The sequence below is a fragment of the Chiloscyllium plagiosum genome, chromosome 13, assembly GCF_004010195.1.
Source record: "Chiloscyllium plagiosum isolate BGI_BamShark_2017 chromosome 13, ASM401019v2, whole genome shotgun sequence".
Classification (NCBI taxonomy): domain Eukaryota; kingdom Metazoa; phylum Chordata; class Chondrichthyes; order Orectolobiformes; family Hemiscylliidae; genus Chiloscyllium; species Chiloscyllium plagiosum.
The window spans coordinates 19,431,490-19,445,815 of NC_057722.1; the positions used below are offsets into that span (position 1 = coordinate 19,431,490).

Below are 14,326 nucleotides of genomic sequence, written 5' to 3' on the forward strand. Positions count from 1 at the left end.
ATGGCCTTACTCCCTCACCTATTTCTTATGGTTGTAGGAAAGTGGGCCGGCGGATGGTCAGTCAGTACATGGGGTGACTGGGAGCTGGGTGGCTTACGACCCACCCAGAGAAAAGCGGACTGGGGGAGGGTTGGTCAGTACGCAGGGTGACTGGGAGCTGGGTGGCCGATGACCCGTCCAGAGAAAAGCAGGCCGGGGGCAGGGTCGGTCAATACGCAGGGTGAATGGGAGCTGAGTGGCATCCGACCAACCCAGAGGAAAGTGGGCTGGGGGAGGGTTGGTCAGTACGCAGGATGGTGAAAGACTGAAAGACCAACGACGGTCCTGCAGGAAAGCTAGCCAAGGATGGTCTGATCAGTATGCGGTGTGGACTGGTGTCAAGAGGTGTGTAGGGTACCCGGGGACCTGGACGTGTGGGGGAAGTTGAGTTATGTAATCAGGGTTTTTCATTGTTGAATGCTGTTTTCAGCTATGTTGTGTTTTGTAGACTATTTTCTTTCGTGCCTGGGTGTGGGTGATGTATAGAGTGTTTGTAACTGTATATTGCGGCCTTTTGCTTGCTGTAAACTTTGCCCTTGGGGTCTCTTTTCTGGATTTCTGTCATTGGGTGTTACCTTTTAAAAGGACAGTGACTTGTGTGAAAATTTGATATATGTTTTATGTCGTGTTATTTGAGATTTTGGGCACGCAATGGTTGTGTCTCTATTTTTCTTATGTATTGTTACTATTGTATTGTATTTTGCATAACCACGAATAAACCAAAAATAAACTGGAGATTAAAATCTCAGTTCTCACTCTGTGCTGGCTGGGCACAGCCAGTGTACTGTGCCCAAGTAAGTAAAGGGTGGTTCGGTGACAGGATACTGGCCTCTGTGTGGTTATTTCAGGAAGTATCCATTCAGTGGCAGGCCCTCTGTGTGGGATTTGGAGTCCAGGATACCGTCTCCTTACTCCCAGTCTCTCATAGTGTGGACATCATCTACCCATCCCATTGCAGTGCCTCACAGAACAGAATACAATTAATTCCAAAGATAAAATTCAAGAAATAAAATATAAAAATAAAATATTTTAAGTTATGTGCACGATAGAAAACTGTAGCAATCAGATTTTCATCTGTATGCATTAGATTTCCTGATGACTAACTTGTTGATAGTGTTCAGTAGCTGTCAAAAAAGTTGCTTTTTTCTCGTGCAGGAATGTTGCATTGAATGAGTAACTAAGTACTGCAGTACATTCTAAAATGACTCACTATGTATATAAGTTGATGTGTGATTCTACCTATTGCTGCATTTAAGTATTCAGTGTTATTTCTTCTTTCAGGTTTTGGCTTTGGAGTCCCTAAACTTCAGATATTGTCGAAGTTGAAGACTAATCTCAGGTTGCAGACAAATATTTGATGCCATTATTCAAGTTGGAGCATGTTCCAGGGATGCCAAATTGTCCCGTTTTGTGTGTAAGTCCTTTTACATTGTCTTAAATGCCTCTGTTCTTCCATACTGCAAAAAGGGAAAATAGGATAGTCCTCATAAAAATTCAGTGAGATTAGCCAGTGAGTAGAAAAGTGAGCAGAGGCAGCATTAGGATGAATGGAGAATTCATGTTTTAGCACTTTTTAAATTTACGTTTGTGGTGGTAGAAATGGGAAATGGGAAATAAAAGCAACATTTTTAAAGGTCTGAAGCTAACTGCCTGTTATAACCAAAAGCAAATAGATTGGTTTCCTACAGGCAAATTCCATCTTTGACTAAAAGGGTGGTCAGAATGACTCATACTTAATGACTGCAAATGCAAAATTCACTGTATCTCTGTAAGCCCAGTAGTGCAGGTGGCAGCAGTATCTGTAATGGCATTCTCAAGCGAATCCATGTATCGAAGTCCCAGAGTTCAAGACAAGGTCAATGTGGCAGTCTCATGGCAAGGTGGGGAGAGAGAAAGGGTGATGCAGCAGTTAGCTAAAAGGAAATACCCAAGGTGAATGATGAGGGGTGAAGACCTTTTTGGGAGTCCCCAAGGGGGTATAAACAACAGTTACAGTTACTAGATCAAAGAGTGGGAGAAGATGCCATGAAAATGCATAGATTTAATTTTTATTTTCAGAAATAAAGGAAATGGAGAACAATATAGACTGCACAAAGTTAAATTCTAGTTAACAATTTAAAGTGTAGGAAATAAAAATAAAGGATAATGGAAAAGAATGAGGGGAAGCATTGATAGGATAATTAGAATAAAAGAAACTTGTTTTTCCAAAGTGCTTTTTGAAATCAAAAGTTCATCAACTGTGCATACCATATTTCCACTTCATTTATTTGAGATTGATTCAGTTTCTATAAATCAATTTCTTACATGTAGAACTAAGTTCATCATGAGGATATCAGAAATAATTCTGAGAATCACGCGCTCACCTTCTGCACATTCCGATCTGCGTGTACTGCAGGCAAAACAAAACTTTTCATTGTTCATTGGTACGTGTGTCAATAGTAAATCAAATCAAATTATTAGAGTGGGCCATGATGCCCATTCAAAGGCTAAGAAACCAAAGTAAGTTCTTCAATAAAGAAAAATAAAAGACCAGAGTTCAGAAACTGCCCATTAATCAGGTGAAAACAAGGTATCAAACCATGGATCTTAATAAAACCACTTATAATCACCTCACCTCGTCAGTGTGAGTGAACCAGAAACCCTGGAAACTTTGCTGATCAACAGTGAAGGAAGGAATAAATACAAAATAATGCACCATCTACTACAGAGACTACATTTCATGTAACAGAACAAGTACTGGAGATCCACATTGTAGTTTACAACTGAATGAAGAGAACTGAATTAATGTTTTGTTGGTACTTTTCATCAGAACTGTATTTCATATATGTTTTCTGATAAGTCAGTATGTGAACTCATTAAAGCCTTTCAATCCATCAGTTCAAGTATTTGTATCAAATGAAACAAGAGTGTATCAAAGCACATATAACGTTGGTTAGAATTTCATGGATTATTATGCTCCTGGATAAGGTGAAGAAATAAAATTCTGCTCACCATTGTTGCATTTCCATTGATAAAATACCATAAAATCTCATAGGTAAGATATCGCATTCTGGTTGAATGAATGAATTATTTTGAAGAGATTATGGATTTTGTAATTACCAAGTGGTGTTATTACAAACAAGATTGTAGTACTTTGGCTGACAATTCAAATTAATTTGAGAATTCAGAATCCAGAAAGGACTGTAATGTTACTGTTAAATTTGACAAGCCATAATGTCACAAAGCTCGTCCTTTTTTCCTAAAAGCTGTTCGTTGGCTCAAGGAGATTCTGTCCTTGATTTTTTTCAGAGGGGTAATAAACTGGGCTAGTTTGGTACAGAGATGAAAAGGATTTTGAGATGCCTTTTGTGTATATGTAAACAGATGAGACTTCAGACCAAAGTGGTCATGCTTTAGAAGTGCAATTCTGGTCTCCTTCCTATCAGAAGGATGTTATGAAACTTGAAAGGGCTCAGAAAAGCTTTACAAGGATGTTGCCAGGATTGGAGGATTTGAGCTACAGGGAATAGGTGGGGCTGTTTTCCCTGGAGCGTCGGAGGCTGAGAGATGACCTTATAGAGGTTTATAAAATTATGAGGACATGGATAGGATAAATAGACAAAGTCTTTTCCCTGGGGTGGGGAGTCCAGAACTAGAGGACATAAGTTTAGGGTGAGAGGGAAAAGATATAAAAGAGACCTTTTTCATGCAGAGAGTGGTACATGTATGGAATGAGCTGCCAGAGGAAGTGGTGGAGGCTGGTACAATTGCAACATTTAAAAGGCATTTGGATGGGTATATGAATAGGAAGCGTTTGGAGGGATATAGGCCAGGTGCTGGAAGGAGGGAATAGATTGGGTTGGGATATCTGGTTGGCATGGACAAGTTGGACTGAAGGGTCTGTTTCTGTGCTGTACATCTCTATGACTCTAAGTGACTTGTATAAAGAGAGGGGAGTGGTCAGCACTCTAGCTGAGCTGTGCTGAGCAGTGTGGAAATTCTCTCTCTTTTCTACCTTCAACTTTATGGGCGGCACGGTGGCACAGTGGTTAGCACTGCTGCCTCACAGCGCCTGAGATCCGGGTTCAATTCCCGCCTCAGGCGACTGACTGTGTGGAGTTTGCACGTTCTCCCCGTGTCTGCGTGGGTTTCCTCCGGTGCTCCGGTTTCCTCCCACAGTCCAAAAAGATGTGCAGGGTCAGGTGAATTGGCCATGCTAAATTGCCCGTAGTGTTAGGTAAGGGGTAAATGTGGGGGTATGGGTGGGTTTCGCTTCGGCGGGTCGGTGTGGACTTGTTGGGCCGAAGGGCCTGTTTCTACACTGTAATGTAATCTAATCTAATCTAAAAAAAAACTTCAGCCTGTAAGCATGTGTCCCATTTATACTGGGTTTTAAAGGGAGTTTGCTTATTGGGACTGTTTGTATATTCGGAACAGCATAATTTAGTCTAGTTGGATAGGTTGAGTTCTGTAGGGATTCTTTATTCTGTTCTTTGTGTTTCATTGAGTAATTTTGTGAATAAATTTTTATATGTTTTAAAATCTCGTAGTCAACCTAGCTAACGGGAAATTTTCACTGTCTACTTACCGAAACAAATTGCAAATTTTTGGTCTGGGGCTGCCTGCTTAAGAATGTTTTGAGTGGTCTGTCCTCGTCCATAACAGATTGGGGGCTCTTTGTGGGATTTTAAACAGCGAGTGGTAGGTGCTAGTGTCTTTATTTTGGGTGTTGGTTTGGTTGGGTAGACAAAGCTTGGGATAGTAATGGATCTTACAGTCACTAAACATTTTCTGAATGTGGATGCAGTGACTTTGGAAAATTGCAAAAAGTGAATCCGACCAAGCTGCAGGAATTGGCAGACAAGCTGGAATTGGAGCTGCCTGCTTCTGTGAGGAAATAATTACAGCAGTGCCTCAGCATTTAAACTTGCTGGAGAAACCATCAGAATCTATCGAGATGGCAAGAATTCAATCGAAAATGAAGCAGCTAGAGTGAGAGGCAAGAGATAAGGCAAGGGCAGCAGGAATGAAACAGTTTGAATAATGATACAAAGCTGAAGAGAGGGTAAAAGAGAGAACAGATAAAGAAAAAGAGAGAGCTTTTGAACTTCAAAAACTGATACTTAAAGAGGAAAGTAAGCTTAAAAACTGGAGGTAATGGCTGAGGGTAGGCTTAGTGAGGAAGGTAGTACAAACTCATGTGGAGGAGCAGAGCGTTAGAACAGCAAGGTTAGCAGCTGACGTGGTTGGTGATTATGAGCTGGTTCATAAAACCCGGTTTAGCTTCCAGAATCAATTTCAGTCCATGAGGGAGAGAAATAGGGGCAAAGAGAAATCCTCATGTGGAAAGGGAAAGGTAGATCTCAGTGAAGATCATAAGGATATCTTACCACAGGATAAAAATGAAACAGACAAAGAAGTTAAAAAGATCTGGTGTTTTCATTGTAATAAAGTGGGTCACACAAAATCACATGTTGGTGGGCGAGGAGAAAGCCAGATGTAGGAAAACCAGACAAGTCTGGGAGTTTTGTTGGACTAATAATAAAAAGCACAAGGAAAGTTAGACAACTACCTCAGAGTGTACAAGATGATCAGAGATTTAATAAGAAGGAAGTGCCAAATCTGCTTAAAAAATATACATGCAAGGGTATAGTTTATTGATATAGGCCAGGAGCAGTGGGTAAGGAGGTTACAATGTTAAGGGACACAGGATCCTCTCAGTCTGTAATGCTGAAGGATGAGGAGATAGTGAGGGACTATTGCTGGAAAAGGTACTGGTAACAGAAATTCATGATGAGACAAAAAGTGCTCACTTATGTAAAGTGAGGCTAGAGAGTCCAGAGAAGAGAGGAGCATTTGTGGTGGGAGTACTGGATAAACTCTCAGCTCCAGGAATATAATTTGACCTTTCAAATTATATAACTGATTCACTGGCAGGTGTGCTGCCTACTCTAGTTCAAAAGCCAGTGGAGATGCAGGCAACTGAAGACATGGAGAATGTTTATCCAGGAATTTCCCTGATTGTGTGATCACAAGATCACAGAGGCACAAACTGAAGCTGGAGAGATCAAAAGGCACAGATAAGGAAGCTGACACAGTGTTATCTGAGACTTCCTTTGATCAGATAAGTGGAACAGAGAAGGAGCAAGTTGGTAAACCTTAACTCTACTATGCTGATTGAATTAAAGCAGAAAGATGAGGAGTTAAAACGATTATATCAAGAAGCATATACAGAGAAAAAAAGTGAATGCATTCCTATGTATTGTTACTTAACAAATGATGTCGTAACGAGGAAATGGAGAGTATCCCACATTCAAGCAGGTGAGAGATGGGCAGAGATTCATCAAATTGTTTTGCCAGTAGAGTATAGAAAGGAGGTGCTGTGAGTGGCGCATGAGCTACCGCTTGGAGGTCATTTGGGGTAAGGAAAACACAGGCTAAAATACAAAATCATTTTTACTGGCCTGGACTACACAAAGATGTAGTTGAATTTTGCCAGACGTGTCATACATGTCAGCTAATCAGAAAGTCACAGGCAGTAATAAAACCTGCACCGTTAAACCCTATTCCAGCATTTAAGGAACTTTCCACAAGAGTCGTGATTGATTGTGTAGGTCCCCTACCTCTATGAAAAAGTGGGAGTAAGTATTTATTAACAATAATGGGTGTGTCGACTAGCTCTACAATGCAATCCCATTATGCAACATCACAGCTAAAAGGGTTGTAGAATAAGTACTTAAATTTTTACTAGATATGGACTACCAATAGAGATCCAGTCAGATCAAGAATCAAACTTCAAATCCAAACTATTCAAGGAGGTCGTGGATACCTCGGAATCAAGCAATTCAAATCTATTGCGTACTATCTGGAATTGCAAAGCGTGCTAGAGAGATGGCATTAAACACTGAATACCATGTTAAGGGTTTATGGTCAGGATTATCCAGATGATTGGGATAAGGGAATTTTGTTTGTACTTTTTGTGATCAGAGATGCACCGAAATGAGTCAATCAAATTCAGTCCATTTGAATTAATTTTTGGGGATAAAGTAAGAGGACTGTTAAAACTGATTAAGGGGAAATTAATAATTTAGAATTCAGAAACCACCCATTTGGACACCATGTCAAATTTTAGAGAATTATTAAATAGAGCCAGAGAGTTGGCTAGACTGCATTTAAAAGTATCACAACATACAATGAAACAGGAAGCGGAGAAGAAATCACAAATGTGCAATTTTGCAATGGGGGATAAGGTATTGGTGTTACTTCCAGTGATAGGTGAGCCTTAAAAAACAAGGTTTAGTGGATCTTATCAAATTGAGAAGAAATTGAGTGAGGTGAACTACTTGATAAGGACTCCAAACTGGAAGAAATCTCAGAGTGTGTCATGTGAATATGCTCAAAGGTATTTTGAGAGGGAAGGAAAGCAAGAGGAGAAGGTGTTAATGATTACAGCACAGAAGGAAGAACCAAGTTCAGAGGATTCTGAATTGGACATTCCTCAAATTAAAGTGGGCAATGAGCAGGTTGTCAAAGATTGGGATTAATTATTGAGTTACCTTCCACAAGCAAATCGAAATTACCTGAAGGAGTTATTACTGTCACATGGGGAGATATGCGGAAACAAACTGGGAAGTACTAACCTAATTGTGCATAATATAGATATAGGAGATGCTGTTCTGATTAAGCAACATCCTTATAGGCATAACCCTCTGAAGTTGGCACAGGTTCAGAAGGAGATAGAGCACATGCTCCAAAATGGCATAATACAAGTGAATAACAGTGACTGGAGTTCACCCACAGTCATAGTGCCAAAGCCAGATGGTACCCAACTGGACTATCGTTAAGTCAACACCGTTCGAAAGACTGATGCATATCAAATTCCATGGTTGGAGGACTGTGTCGAAAAAGTGGGACAAGCAGCTTACATTTCTAAGTTGGACTTGTTCAGAGGTTACTGGTAAGTACCTCTGACAGAGAGAGCAAAGGCAATTTCAGCTTTCGTAATGCCAAATGGACTATATCAGTTCAACGTCATGCCATTTAGTTTGAAAAATGCTCCAGCCACATTTCAGAGATTAACCAATACGGTCATTGCCAGATTACCCAACTGTGTGGTGTATATTGATGACCTGCTAACTTTTAGTCACTCATGGAAGGAACATTTACAGCATTTATCGGACTTGTTCGATTGACTTCGGAAGGCAGGCTTGGTGGTAAATTTAGCTAAAAGTGAAATTGCCAAAGTCACCTTCCTGGGCTATGTTATTGGACATGGACAAATGGCCCCATGGGAGGCAAAAACAAAAGTAATTGCAGAGTTTCCCACACTGTCGGCAAAAAAGGCAGTACTACGGTTCCTGGGGTTGAGTCGATCTCAACGAAAGTTTGTGCTGAACTTTAGAAGTGTGGCTGTTCCACTCACTGAATTGTTAAAGGGCAAGAAGTTTCAGTGGACAGCAGACTGTCAAAAGGCATTTGACAGCCTAAAAACTGTGTTAGCCACTGCCCTAGTATTAGCCACACCTTGAAGTCTTTCAAGGAGGCTATCGATGCCAGTGATGTGGTGTTGGTGCGGTGTTCCAGCAGGAGGATGACAAAGGAATGGAAAGACCCATTGGGTATTTTTCCAGGAAGTTGAACGTTCTTATTCAGAAATATTGAATGGTGGAGAAAGAGACTTTAAGCTTGGTATTGGCATTACAACATTTCAGTGTTTATATTACCAGCCATGCATCTGAGACAATCGTATAAACTGGATTTTTCACAACCCATTGACATTTGAGGAGAAATTTAAGGACAAAAATGCCCGACTGTTTAGATGGAGTTTGTTGTTGCAGCCATTCCATTTGGCAATTGTGCAGGTGGCAGGTCACAAAAACGTGATTGCCGATGCGTTATCGAGACTCGAATGAGATACGGGGTCGGTCGGTGGTGAGTATGCTGTGCCCTGAAATAGCTTGTGACTGGGCATGTTTGCATATTTATAGTTAATATAGTGTATACATGTATTTAGACTACTAGCCGGGTTTTGAAGGGTTAAAAATGAAGCCATATATTAGTATTGATGGTTCTTTTTTTAAGGGGGGAGGTGTCACAAAGCTAGTCCCTTTTTTCCTAAAAGCTGTTCCTTGGCACAAGGAGACTCTGTCCTTGATTTTGTTCAGAGGGGTAATAAACCAGGTGGACTCTGATCAGACTGGTTTGGTACAGAGATGAAAAAGATTTTGAGAGGCCTTTTGTTTATATATAGACCAAAGTGCTCATGCTTTAGAAGTGACCCGCACAAAAAGAGGGGAGCGGTCATCTCTCTAGCTGAGCTGAGCAGTTTTAGTTCAGTCTTGAACTGGGAAGTTCAACAGGGAGCTGTGAGGAAACTCTCCCTCTTCTCTGCCTTCAACTTCAGCCTGTAAGCATGTGTCCTTTTTATACTGGTTTTTAAAGGGAGTTTGCTTATTGGGACTGTTGTGTATATTCGGAACAGTATAATAAAGTCTAGTTGGATAGTTTGAGTTCTGTGTGGGGGTTCTTTATTCTGTCCTTTGTGTTTCATTGTGTAATTTAGTGAATAAAGTTTTGTGAGTTTCAAAATCTAGTAGTCAACCTAGCCAACTTAATCCAGGTAATTTTCACTGTACACTTATTGAAACAAATTGCAAAGTTGTGGTCTGGGGCTGCCTGCTTAAGAATGTTTTGAGTGGTCTGGCCTAGTCCATAACAATAATTAATTATCAAGTATATGTCATATTATTTGAAGTAGTTACTTCTGTTGTATCTTTTAGCTTAGGCTATGTTTTTGATGCTGTATACTTCCTGTAAGGCTGTCTTTCAAAGCACTGAATAACACACGAGGGTAGATTTTGACTTTGTTTGCTGTTCATGTGATCACAACATTTTCAAAACTTCATTGTGCCGTAATGGTGACAATTGGCTAGCTCCATTTCGAAAGAATGGTATCACTTTGTTGGTGGCTGCAGTAATATCCTTTTGAAGCTTCAGTATGATGAGTTTTGCCAGGCGTCTGTTTGTTACTGGAATAAGCAGCAGCCCAGTGCAGTGCATTGCTCAGTCTCCCACAATTCAACAAAACCCGATATGAGATCCACTCCTATTCTCATTCCACTCCACTGTGGATGGCTCACAACTGTGAATTGTTGCTGAATGCGACTGACTCTGTCGGCAGACAGTCACAGCATCCGTGCCCTGATCAGTGTCAACATCAAACCACTGAGCGTCATTATGTCCTGCCTGTGTCAACTTCAGCCTTGAATTTCTTTGTCACTGGAACCTTTCAAGATTCAGCTGCAGAATTTGCTGCATCAAACCGACTGATTTGCATTCCCTGGGTCACAGATGCCCCTTTTGCCAAGCTGCCCAACATATCGCATTCACAATCACTGAACTGTCGCAGCTGCAAGGGCACCAGGTTTTGCCACCATTGTGGCTCCCCCCAGTGGGGAGATCATCCTCCACTCCAACCATCAGAGCACTCAGTGACCCCTCAGTGAATTCTATTAATAGGAAAGGCTTCCACTCCCTCAACCTCAAACTGCTGTGCAAATACAACAAGAGCTTTCTTTGGGTATACACTTGCCTTCCTGGTAGCTGCCATAACTCCTTCATCCTCTTCCAATCCACCAAGTCTCCGATATTCACTTTAGCCCCTAAATTGTGTAGATGAGTCCTAAAGAGCCAGGGCCAAATCGTTTGAAAAGGTGTTTCCGACCCAAGTGGCACTGAGATGATAAAACCAGTGCTACTTGATGAGTAGGAAGAGCACTGAATGGGTCATCAGGCTTCAGAAGATGCAATTCCAGTGTCTGCGTCATTTGGATGGCACCTTTGAATACTGTCCTTCAAGAGTCTCAATCATTGCTCTGGTCTGCTGCACTTTCTATAGCCTGGCCCTTCAGAGAGGTGTGAAACTTGTGGGTGGTGAGACAGCTGATCAATGCAGCAAGGGGTGAGTGAGGAGGAGGAGGAGGAGGAAGTGGAGGCAGGAGTGGTCCATTCAGCCCTAGAGACCTGCCATTCAACATGATTGTGGCTGATCATTCAGTTTCAGTACTCTGATTCACTTTCTCTGCATGCCCTTTGATTCCTTTAGCCCGAACAATTCTATCTATCTCCTTCATCTTGTAAATAATCAATGATGCTGAACATTGCTGTACGACACAATGGCCTCCTTCTGCTCCTTTGGGAACAGGACCTGCTACCTCTACTTCATGGCCTCCAGCATTGAATCCATGTTGGGATTGATGATGTCCTGCCAGGCCTCCGGCTAATATGACATCTCAATTTCCCTGTGGTGCTGTAGAATGTTTTGGGACATAGAAGAAATTCCTCCCTCAGGATAAGCAGCAGTGTCAGTGATGGGGAGTCTGTGAAGAATCTCAGTGAGATCCATTGCCAGTCCCACCCTGACTGACAGTAAGTGAACAGGAATCCAGTACACATAACAATTCAAGGCTCACCCTGTTCAAATCTGACCCCAAAACAGACAATCCTGGCTCCTGTTTCCTCATGTCTAATTTGGATCCGTATGTACTTCCTTTATGCCTCTGGCAAGGTGTCTGGGATTTTTTTGAAGTGGATGTTTTTCTGTTGAAAGCTTTGAAATGTTTTTGAACCACATCTGAGAATGTTGATTTGCTACAGTCACAATGGGGGAGGGGAACATTGAAGTTGTTTCCACTTGTAGATCTCCCATACTGCTTGGTTCTTGATGAAGTCAAACTGAGTGTTTCTGACAGTGTGCAGATGCACCAATATTAATTGGAAAATCATGCACGATTGCATCTTTCATTTTCTTTCTAGATTTCAAACTTTAATTTCATACAAAAAATTATAATCTGTGATATCTTAATTGCTTTCATTTATTATTGAGTAAGAACTCAAAATTTACCAGCAGTAAAAGGCCTTCTGACACCTCAGGCCTGATCTGCCATTGCATAATATTATAGCTGACCTGATCTTGTCCTTTTCATCCTGTTCCCCAGTGTTCTTGACTTCCCTACAGTTCATGAAACTCTCTGATGCAGTCTTACATAAAGTTCATTAATCCAAGGCGTCTGGGAAAGAAAATTCGAAAGGTTATTGACTCTGAGAGAAATTTTTCCTCATTACCATATTAAACGGGAGACTCTTCCTTCTGAAATAGTGGGTGCAGTCTTCCATTATTTAAGCCTTTGCTTGGTAAGACTGCCTAATTAGAGATTGTCACTTTGTTCAGGGCTGGGTCAGAGTTTCTTATGCATTGATGTGGTTTTCAATTCATTACCCATGCATACGAGTGGGTTGTTTTGGGATTTGAATAGTGATACGTATGGGAGTGGGGAAAGACATTCTTTTCTTTGCTGGTACTTTCTGCGACTGAAGTTCTGAATACCACATTTAGAAGCCCTTCAGTCATCGATGCCTGCAGCATCACTGGAGCCTGTTTCGTTCACACTCCAGCCTTGGAAATGTCTTAAAATGAGCAGAAAGTGCCCCCTTTCCATCCCATCTTCTCATTGTAGCAACAAGTCATTAGAGGTAAGACAGGAGTTTCTCTTTCTCAGGGATAACAGCAGAAAGCTCCCGAAGCGCACTCCCCATCACACTTCGGCTTGTTACATTGAGGTAACAGCCCAGGTCAGTGCCTGTAGGCTTCAGAGAAGATTTGGAGCCCAGTGCAGGGACAGGGTGAACCACCTCCTGCACTTTGTAAAGCTACATGGCTCTGTCTATTCACTGCATGAGAGGATGTCTCAGTCTAATGGTGCCTTTATAAGGTGATGTCAGAAAGCATGATTGCCTGTTGCCTCAGCACCACATGGGGTGTGTGCAGTCAGTGCCTGACACCTGCCTCCTTGTCTAACAGTTGGACAACAATGCTGCAGCTAATCTCTAACTGGGGAAGCTCACGACCTGGTTTGGCTAAGCACGCTCAAAAAACACGTGCACCCATTGCGATTACACTGAATTCTTCTCTCTCTTTTGTCTGTGTGTCAAGATTGCCTACAGCAACAGGGAGACAGCCCAGACCGGTGATGGAATACCAGATGTACATATCCTCACCCCTTCACAAAGGCAGTCTGCAGAGCTGACAGAGGATGGCAGTAAATGTGCCCATGCAGATAGACACGTATCTCCCAGGAAGCAATGAGGGAGCCTGCAGTCTGTACAGACAGTGCCAGAAACTTGTTTACATAAGGGACTGTGCACATTTTGCAGTTAATGTTTTCTCCATTACATGAACTGAGGGAAACCAGAAGAGGAGGAAGTAGAAGACACCACAGTTTGCACACAGCAGCAACAGCACGATTTCTCTCTGATTGCTCAGAGGATGCGCAGTTCTGGTGAGCAACTGCAGCCTCACCTCCGAGACATTCACCTTGATGAGATCGCTATCAGTAGCAGTTTCAGGTTCACAGTCTGTGAGCATACCACTGACCTGCATCCACAGTGATGCAGAAAGTGATTTCAGCAGATATCAAACATCAGAGTCAAAAGCGTGGTGCTGGAAAACCACAGCAGGACAGGCAGCGTCCAAGGAGCTTGAAACGTCGATTCTCCTGCTCTTCGGATGCTGCCTGACCTGCTGTGCTTTTCCAGTGCCACACCTTTGACTCCACAGTGATGGAGGCAGCAAAGTCTGAGGTCTCTGACATTCAGAGCTCTGCTGGGGACAGGTACCTGCTGAGCTGCATTTGGTTGTTCCTTCTGTCCTTGGCTGTAGGTGACATCTGGTATCCGCAGGGAAGGCAGCTGAACGTCAGGGAGAGGCTGCACAAGTATCGATGAGAGTGAAAATGGATGAGGCTGTCCAGGTCCTAGCTATTTACATGGCTATGGCGTGTGAGCATCGGATTGGCAGCATGGAGAGGGTGGCAAGCAGCTTGGAGAGCTGGGTTTAGCAGAGCATTTGGTGGCTGCTGCATGAACCCACACCCTTTGATGCACAGCCTTGATGGTGAGGCAGAAGTAGGCTGAGGCACCTGCACCTCCCTTCAGAGGTTCCTCCACCTCAAGGCGACATCAGACATCCAGAGGGAGGAAGAGCGCCAGCCAGGCAGCTTGGAAGCTTCATCTAAGGGCATGCCAAAGGTGTCCTGCTCCTCTAGCTGTGCTCTTCTGGTGACCCCAATGCCTGCAGCAGTCGGTCTGACTGATGAGGGTGAAGCCTGTCTCTGCAGGAGCATCTCAGCAGGCTGCAGCCTTCAGACCCTGAGTCCCTGAAGGATACCCAGTGTAATCATCATGGTCAGCAGGTTATAGAGGTCACCAGGTTATAGAGGTCAACAGGCTGTGTCCACCTCAGATGTACACA

General features: G+C 42.5%; 1 protein-coding gene across 2 annotated transcripts in view; it reads left to right on the plus strand.

The window, feature by feature from the left end:
• The window catches only part of LOC122555809 (beta-galactoside alpha-2,6-sialyltransferase 1-like), an 87,063-nt gene that overhangs the window by 39,377 nt on the left and 33,360 nt on the right, over nucleotides 1-14,326 (plus strand). The window contains exon 2 of one of the 2 annotated variants that reach the window (XM_043701970.1): nucleotides 1,321-1,453. The gene's annotated coding sequence lies outside the window, so the exon portion shown is untranslated. Of the gene's footprint in view, nucleotides 1-1,320; nucleotides 1,454-9,370; nucleotides 9,425-14,326 lie in introns of those variants that run through there. The other variant, XM_043701971.1, reaches the window with a different exon arrangement.